Source organism: Phoca vitulina, unplaced genomic scaffold, assembly GCF_004348235.1.
Source record: "Phoca vitulina isolate PV1807 unplaced genomic scaffold, GSC_HSeal_1.0 scaffold81, whole genome shotgun sequence".
Taxonomy (NCBI): Eukaryota; Metazoa; Chordata; class Mammalia; order Carnivora; family Phocidae; genus Phoca; species Phoca vitulina.
The window spans coordinates 356,393-365,259 of record NW_022589784.1 but is presented as its reverse complement, the minus strand read 5'-3'; positions in this window follow the sequence as shown (position 1 = coordinate 365,259).

The following is an 8,867-nucleotide window of genomic DNA, read 5'->3' as shown; positions in this document are numbered from 1 at the left end:
AATATGTAAAGGACATCCACAAATCAATGACAAAACTCAAACAACCTAATTTAAGAAAATGGGCCAAAAACTCGAACGGCCATGTGGTGTGTGATCCCATTTATCTGAAATCCCCAAAATAGGCAAATTCGTAGAGACAGAGAACAAATACATGTTACCTGGGGCTGAGGAGGACAATGGGGGGGGGTGACTGCTAATGGGGACGGGGTTTCTTTTGGGGCCAGAATGTTCTGGGAGTTGACAGAGGTGATGTTTGCACAACCTTGTGAATGTCTGAGAAACCCCCCAAAGATGGTTAGTGGTTAGTTTTATGTTGTGTGAATGTTGCCACGATTTTTAAAAGCGGGGACAATGAAGGTGGCTGCCGACAGCATCAGACTGTGAGGCCAGCTTCACGCAGGCGGCCAGGTGAGCCCTGCGCGAGGGGCCCGGCGGGCGTCTGCTGTTGTCACTGTTGTGATTGCTCGACCGAAAGCTCTCCGGCGGCACGACCGCCCCCCACCTTCCAGATGAGGGACACAGAGAGGCCCAGCCGCTTCTCCTACTCGGGGGCTGCAGGTTCCAGCCCCCGGCCACGTGGCCCTGCATGCCTGCAGGGCCAGGGGGTCAGGGACTCACCCCTCAGCCCCCAGACCTGTAAACAGACAGGGAGGGAGACAGAGGCCAGGCAGCGGGCCGCTCCAGGGACCACCCCTTCTCCGTGTGTGCGGAGCCTAGGGACGGGGCTGCCCGAGGGACCCTCCTCCTCCATGGCTTCACCCAGTAAAAATGTGTTTGGCACCCACTGTGTGGCGGGCCTGGGCTGGTGCCCCATTAGGTGACTTCGTTTTACCTCGTGAGGTCAGGGCAGAGGGAGCCCCGAGAGGGGCCTGGCCTGGGGCGGCAGCCTGAGAGCAAACCCGGCAGTCCCTCCACAGGCCGACCCCCCCTGGGTCCTGCAGGCGGCCTCCCTCTGGGCCTGGGGGTCTTTGTCCGATGCCTCACAGGTGCTCATTTATTCAACCAGAATTTACCGAGGAGCTACTATGTGATAGCGGGGAGTCGAGCGGAGACTTGAGCGGGTTGAGGGAGCAAGTTGAAGGGGCATTTGGGGAAGAGTGTTCAGGTGGAGGACACAGCAGGTGCAAAGGCCCTGGGCTGGACCGTACCTGCCTTGTTGGAGGAGTTACCGGAGGCCCGTATTGGCTGGAGCGGAGTGAGTGATGGGTAAAGAGAGGGCGCAGGTCGTGCAGGGTCCCCGGAGAGGACTGGGGCTTTTACGCCGCGGCACCCGGGAGCCCTGGAGGGCTGCGGGCAGAGCGGGGACCTGCCCAACTCGGTGCTCACCAGTGCCCTCTGGCGGCCGCGGGGAGAACAGACCGCGGGTGGCGCCGGGAGACGAGGAGGGAGGGGACGGCGCTGGGGCGGGGGGAGGAGCTGGGGGAGGTGAGGGGAGGTGAGGGGAGGTTGGGGGAGGAGATGGGGAATGGCGGTGGGGAAGATGCGGGATGGAGATGGGGGAGACAGAGGGACTGCCGGGCTGGGAGATAAGGCTGGGGAGGTGGGGGGAGATGGAGGGGAGATAGAGAGACAGCAGGGGGGAGAGTAGGGGTGGGGGAGGAAGGGGGGGACGGCAGGGGGTGGGGGTGGAGAAAGGAGGGGTTGGTGGAGGGAACAGTAAGTAGGGGAGGTGAGATAGAAGGGATGGTGGGAGGCTGGTGGAGGAGGAGGGATAGTGGGGGGAGGGGGATGGGGAGAAGGGGGGACAGTGGGGGTGATGTTGGGGGGACAGCAGGGGAGGTGGGAGGGCTAGTGGGGGAGATGGGGGATGGCAGGGGAACAATGAAGGTGGGGAGGTGGGGACATGGAGGTAAAAGGATGGCTGGGGGGCGGAGGGAGCGGGGAAGATGGGAGGGCTAGTGGGGAAAGTGAGGGGTTGCTGGTTAGGGGGCCACTGGAAGCCCCCAACCCCCCCCCCCCCCCCCCCCCCCTACTTCCACTCCCCTCCCCCCCCCACTTTGCCTCCCTCTGAACATCACAGGATCTGTCCAATGAGCCCCTGGAACTCTCTGCAGCTGCCAGAGGCTCTTTGCCACATGAACTCTCTACGGAGTTGCTCAGCCAGCCCCAAGCAGGAAGCCCGTGCAGGACACAGGGTTCACAGAAGCAGGACCAGGAACAAAATTATAAATTCTGTTTGGAGTTTAAATTAAGAGAAAATTATATATATATATATATATATATATATATACACAAAATAATGATGTTTTAACACACCTACTTTTCCATTTTTCAACATTTTTTTTAACTACTTCAATGTTCTAAAAAAAATCCATTGAAAGATTTTTAGATACAGAGAAACATGTATAAAGGGCATGTTTTCCTCTAATACAGCTTGGTTAGGCTCGGTCCACCACCACTCCCCTCTTCGATATCTCCACCAGCCTGGGGCATTTTGTGGGACTGGGACCGCCTTTACCCCTATCTGGGCCGTCAGGGGGCTCTGGGAAAATGTGTGCCAGTTACAGGAGCGGGAACTTGAAAGAAGCCCTAGACCGGCTTCTCTGGGCGGGGGGTGGGGGGTGGTGATGAGAGCTGCTGCGGCACGGTTTGTGTTTTGCCGCCCTCTGGTGGCAGCATGCATGTGCTCTCAGCCTCCAACCAGGAAGTTGTATTTACAAGTCCCCGGTTGTCTGGTGAGGATTCGTTTATTTACTTGGTCAATAGCAACAAGAGCCGAGAGCCAACATTTTTCAGCATTGACTGTACGCCCGATGCCTGGTAACCCTCAAAATGTGTCACTCCCCCACCCCAGGCTGAGAGAAGAGGTGCGCCTTGCCCTTGATCATTCAGGGGTTCGAGGCAGAGCGGGGACTTGAACCTGGGGCTCTCAACAGTGAAGGGAAACCCAAATACCCAGTTTGGGTCCTAGAACCAGCTGAGCCTGAAGTTCTACTTTGACTTTTTAGTTATACAAACCTGTAAATTCTTGTTGTGTCAAAGCCCGTGAGTTGAGTTTGCTTCGGTCTGTTTTTCTTGTGATTGAAAGACCCTTTGGCTGCTGCTTCAGTACTAACCCCAGCCCCCACTGACCACTTGTGTGACCCTTTGTGAGTTACCTAAAGCCTCAGGGAGTGTCAATGGTATTAAATGAGATACTGACCTTCACCAAAGCTAAGAGGTCACTGATGACAAGACCCAGCAATATTTTAGGCTCTAGAGACACAAGGCTTATCACAGGGAACGTTCATTTCGTGGGTGTGGAAGAAACTTCCCGAGGTGATTTGGATGCTTGGACGCCGAGTGTTCTCACACAGCTTGGTCGGGGGGCCTTTGACATGCACGGCCACAGGCTGACGACTGGCCCTCAAGATGATGGACGCCAGTCTCAGAAAACTGCAAATGTGGGGCGCCTGGGTGGCTCAGTCGTTGAGCGTCTGTCTTCGGCTCGGGTCATGATCCCGGGGTCCTGGGATCGAGACCCGCATCGGGCTCCCTGCTCCGCGGGAGGCCTGCTTCTCCCTCTCCCACTCCCCCTGCTTGTGTTCCCTCTCTCGCTCTCTCTGTCAATTAAATAAATAAAATCGTAAAAAGAAAACTGCAAATGTTACTTGATTTAGAAAAAGTGTCTACAGATGTGACTAAGGGCCTCGAGGCAGGGACGTTTTCCCGGGTTATCCGGGCGGCCCTCCGCGCCCCCACCAGTCCTGCTTGGCGGTACAGGGAGATTTGGGGCGCACAGCCCTGCGGCCTCCAGAACCAGCAGAGGATAGCTCTCCGGTGTTGTGAGTCACCCCGGGAAACACACAGCAATGCTCCCAGCGGCAGAGGGATGCCACGGAGCAGCATGGACCACACAGCCTGCAGCCGTCCACGCCTTGGCGATCAGACACCCGGGCCACGGGCCATGCTGGCTCCGTGTTGGGACGTCCTGCAGGTGCCAGAAACCCCAGGGACCGGCCTGTGTCACAGATCAGCACGCTGAGGAGCAGAGACCCCGCCTGTGCCTGCCCGCTCGGTGTGACCTCACTGAATGCCATGAGTCATACCTGCAAAGGCTTCCATGGAAGGTCACGTGCTGAGGTTCGGGTGGACATGAATTTGGGGGGCCCCATTTGACCCATGGCAGCAGCCCCACCCTTGCAGAGCGGGGAGCAGGCACCCTGCCAGTGGCCTCAGATGGAAGGCCCGGGTTTTACTGTGAACTGGGTCTTGCTGGAGAGACACCGGGTCCCCGACGGCCCCGCCTTGCTGGCTCAGGGCGCCTGGCGCCCCTGGGGCCTTCAGCATGCACCTCGCCGCGAGCTGCGGACCCAGGTCCAGTGTGGCTCCCTAAAACCCAATCTGCCCTGGCCAGAGAACAGGGAATTCTCAAAACAAGCGAGAACTCCAGGTTTTAATAAAAGTGTCCTGGGCGCCTGGGTGGCTCAGTTGGTTAAGCGACTGCCTTCGGCTCAGGTCATGATCCTGGAGTCCCTGGATCGAGTCCCGCATCGGGCTCCCTGCTCGGCAGGGAGTCTGCTTCTCCCTCTGACCCTTCCCCCTCTCATGTACTCGCTCTCTCTCATTCTCTCTCTCTCAAATAAATAAATAAAATCTTAAAAAAAAAATTGTTTAAAAAAATAAATAAATAAATAAAAGTGTCCTGATTTTTAAATTGGGCAAATTCTTTGAAAAAAATCTATAAAAACTGTAAGACGCTAATGGCGAAGTAAGAGCAGTCTGAGTTCTGACCTCGGCCCTCCAGCCGCCGGTTTAAGACCCCAAGGGCGAGACAGTCTTCCTCACTTCATTGCATCTGCCCACAAATCCTGGGAGTGACGGGCTGCCTCCCTTTCTGACAGGGAAACTGAGTCTTGGAGAGGGAAAAGAGCTGGTCGACTTACACTAACCCGATGAGTAGGACCTGGGGGTGAGGTTTGAGCCCAATCTCTGCAGCAGAGCCCACGTCCTAAAATCCACCTTGGGTTTTCAAGATGACCTGGATTCCGAGGTGGCCCCCAGATTCCTGCCCTCCCCCCCAACCTCGTGACACTCCCGGTGTAGCTCCTTGAGTGTGGGTGGGATTTGGTAAAGGTAGAGGGCTTTTCGGATGTAATTAAGGTCCCCAAATCAGTCAACTCTGAGTCTCTCGAAAGGGAGATCAGGCTGGTGGGCCCGACCTAATCCAGGGGGTCTTTAAAAGGGCGGGACAGCGAACTGCTGGTCATGTGACAGGCACTTGGGGCGGCCAGCCAGAAAACAGAGACCCCGGACCCACAAGAGCAAGAACATAATTCTACCAACACCCGAAGGGGCTTGGAAGCCTGTCCTTGCACCGGCTCCCGGCCTCGTGAGGCCCTGAGCCGGGGCCCAGACATGCGTGCTGGACCACCGACCCCCAGACGTCCTGAGAAACATACATGTGTCAAGTTAAGCCTCCAAGTGTGTGCAAATTTGTTACTACCTAGCTGACGCTGTCAATTTGCCAAAGGGCCCTTTTCTGTAATAATCAGCGTCTGGTTTTTAAGTTACGCATAGTACATCCTAACTGTGGGCAACTGAATTTCCAGACGAGCCCCTTCCTACCCTCCTCCCCCAGCTCCCTGCGGTGCCGTTCCAGACCCCTCAGACCCCTTGCGCGGGGGCCTGCCGTCTCTGGTCTCTGCCGTCCCCACAGTGCTGAGTCTGGGTGCAGGCGGGGGCCCCAGCAAGTGTGGCCCGAGCTTGCACCCCGGGGACACCCCCTGCTGCTGCTCCCAGGACTCCTGCAGGTTCCTCAGGGGAAGGAGGAGGTGGCCAGATTTAGCAAATACAAGTACAGGGCACACAGTAGGTTTGAACTTCGGGTAAATGAGGAGCGGATTTTTTAAAGCGTAAGTAGGCCCCGAATATTGCATGGGGCGTACTTAAAGAAGTCAGTCATTGTTGGCCTGAAATTCAAATTTAACTGAGTAGCCTGAATTTTAGCTTACCCCAGCCGCACCCCAGCCAACAGCAGCCCCACCTCCGCATGTGTGGGGGGCGCCCACCCCCAGGGCTGGCCACGGCTGCACGGGGAGCCCAGTGGGACCCAGCGCGCGGTGCACGGACTCGGGAGAGTCCCTTCCTGGACTGAGGTACACGGAAGGAACGTCCGTCCGCTTGTGCAGAAGAACGCGGGGCGCCAGGGACCCGCACGCGGGGTCTCCGAGGTGCACTTGCGCGCACTGGGGTCAGCCCCACTCCCGCCTCCCCCCCACCCCCAGCCTGCTCTGAGGTCGCTCCTCTTCCCAGCCCTCGGTCCTCCGAGATCCTCCTAAGACTCCTCAGCGCGGACCTTTTGGGAGGCGGAGGCCTGGCAGGAGGACAGGACTTCCGCCCGGTCCTGAGGGCACAGCCCACCCGTCAGGCTGCTGGCCTCACCCCTACCTGCGAGATCAAGAATCTCAGAGGACACTGCACGTTTTAAGGAACTTCTAATTTTTTTTAAGCTGGCAAATCATAGGCTCCTCTGGGTGGTTCCCAAGGGCCTTGGTATGCTTTCAAGAGAGTGAATACTTTTCTTTCGGTTTTTAAAAATCTTGGTAAAACACACATAATACAAAATTTACCATCATAACCGTCTCTAAGCGCACAGCTCAGCGGCATGAAGCACACTCACACCGTCCTGCGACCACCCCCACCCTCCGTCTCCAGAACGTTCCATCTCCCCACACGGAGACTCTGTCCCCGTGAAGCACGGACTCCCCACCCCCTGCCCCAGCCCCGGCTCCCACCCTCTCCTTTCTGTCTGTGTGGACGGGACTCCTCTGGGGACCTCCTGGGAGTGGGGTCCTGCGGGATGTGTCCTTCTGGATCTGGCTCCTCTCGCTGAGCCCGGTGTCCTCAGGGTCCCTCTGTGTCATGGCAGGTGTCAGGGTCCCTTCCTTCCTGAGGCTGGAGCGTGTTCCCGCGTAGGGACGGACCGCGTCGTGTGTACCCCTCATCTGTGGGTGGACACTGGGGGGCTTCTCTCTTTAGGCTGCAAGTAGCAGGCAAGTATCTCTCCGAGTCCCTGATTCCAGTTCTCTCTCTGGGACAGACCCAGACGTGGATTCACTGGGTCACATGGTTGTTCTATGTTTAATTTTTTGAGGAACTTGTTGGTCGTGTAAAGGTCAGTCAGTCAGGCTGGACACACAAAGGACGGCCTTGTGCCCCTGCAACGGGTCTGTCTGCTCCCCCATCCACATTCGGGGACCCCCACAGGTGGCCCTGGTCACCCTGGCAGGTGGGAGGGGACGTGGCCATCATGCGCCCATGGGACTTGCATGTCTTCCCTCCACCTGGTGGCCCTGGGGTGCAGGAAACACTGTCCCTGGCTCCTGGCTGGGGGAGCAGGCCGTGTTGTCCTGCTCAGGCACCCCCCAGGGTCGGGCAGCCGGCAGGCATCCCAGCAGCTAGAACCGACGCAGCGCCTCAGATGGCTTGGCCGGGGCTTCGGCCCCTCTGCCCCAGTGGCTCCCATGCCCCCGATTGAGCCCCTCTGTGGACAGACTGGGCACATGATGGAGCTGGGCAGCTTGCAGGGGGGCTGGCCAGGCCCCAGTCTGGATGACAGGGTGGGGCGGCCCTGTGGATGTGACCTGCCAGCCCCTTCCCCGCCAGGCAGCGAGGCCAGACCATAAGGCCCCCTTTCAGACTCAAGCTGGGGAAGCTGCCTCCCGGTTCTGCGGACTGCTACGTCACCCGCCGAACAGAGCAGGGCTCAAGGACAGAAAAGAGTATGTGGGGAGACCGAGACAGACAACGTTGGGGGAGGACATCCCTGCCCTTCAGTCGCTCTGTATTTGGGGGAACCTTTGCAGGCCACGGTGCTGGGGGCATTCTGGGCTCCAAGGACAGTCTACTGTCCACAAGAGCTGGTCCCACCATGGGACGGTCTCAATGCTGGGACAACAGGGGAGATGTCTTTCAACCTAGATGACTCATGAACGTGCCCCTCGGGGTCACGGCCTGTGTGTAAAGAGCATGGTGGGGCCGGGGGGTGACAGAAGGGGCCACACGGGAGCCCCGACTTTTGCACCTTAGCTGGGTGCCTTGTACATGACCTCAGTCCCAGGCAGCCCTGAGCAGAGGCAAGGGAAGGTTAACTGAAGAGGGGGACAAGGAGACTGTGTGGTGGGCACAGTAATGGCCCCAAAGACGTCCCCATCCTGGTCCCGGGATGTGTCCCCTCACGCGGCCTCATGGCCCCCGAGGTGGGGGTGACCCTGGGTTCCCGGGGGGGCCTGGCATCCTCACGAGAGGGAGGCAGAGGGTGGGAGTCCCAGAGACGGGCAGACCTTGTGCTGCTGGTGGTGAGGATGGAGGGGGGCCACGGGCCAGGAAAAGGCCGGAGCCGGGTCTCCCTGGGGACCCCGGGGGGGGCCAGCCCTGCCCACTCTGGGGTTTTAGGACTTCCAAGCCCAGATTGTCAGAGAGTCAGTGAGCGGTGGTCTGTCACAGTGGCTGCGGGACAGATGAACAGGCCTTATTGGCACCAGTGGGCTGACATGGCAGGAGATGGTGGGGGAGCCCACGAGATTCATCACAGGGCTGTGTTTAAGGCCCTGAAACTGCCTTCCTGGGGGGCGGGGGCACATCTGGTTCTTGGAACCAGGACAGAATTGTAGGAATCCCAGAGGAAGCTGAATTTGGCCAGTGAGGGGCACTCCGCAAGGCCGAAGCTCTCCCCGTGGACACAGACCTTGCCTCCCTCCTCAGACTGGGGCTTCCCCACGGACACAGACCTTGCCTCCCCCCTCAGATTGGAGCTTCCCCGCGGACACAGACCTTGCCTCCCTCCTCAGACTGGGGCTTCCCCACGGACACAGACCTTGCCTCCCCCTTCAGACTGGAGCTTCCCCGCGGACACAGACCTTGCCTCCCCCCTCAGACTGCGGCTT